The sequence below is a fragment of the Gymnoscopelus microlampas genome (genome assembly GCF_963454915.1).
Source record: "Gymnoscopelus microlampas genome assembly, chromosome: 2".
NCBI classification, from domain to species: domain Eukaryota; kingdom Metazoa; phylum Chordata; class Actinopteri; order Myctophiformes; family Myctophidae; genus Gymnoscopelus; species Gymnoscopelus microlampas.
In genome coordinates, this window is record NC_139939.1 from 31,601,172 (window position 1) to 31,601,718 (window position 547).

Below are 547 nucleotides of genomic sequence, written 5' to 3' on the forward strand. Positions count from 1 at the left end.
TTAGAAACACATTGGAATGCTCAGGTTTATGATTGAATCTATCTAAAGCACTCTAATTTGCTTATTATTGCAAATATTTTCACTATGTTGTGAAAACAACCAATGTATTAATTCCAACATGTTCCTAACGCCATGGGTTACATCTGACAACTGATTTGCAAAAAATATAAGGCCCTGGACTATTATGAAGTTTTTTGCTGTTCTGTCATGAAATATAAAAGTATACATTTTACACTCTTCTATGTCCCCCTAAACATGGGTATTGTGGAGGAAATCATATTATGTAATCATGATTGGTTATATGTAACCGTATTTTCAGTACATTCCATTGTTCATCTTATGTTATTCATCTTTGTGCCTTATGATACATTATATTTTACATGACGTAGAGCCAAGATGTCTCTCCTAGGCCTGATGGCTATTGTTTATGGTACAGCTTGTCCTTGTAACATGACAGTATAACCATAGTCTGACTCCTTGTGCTCCTGGCAGAACGACCACAGGCCTGTGCGTAATCTCTCTTGTCCGCTAATGTATTACAGCACCA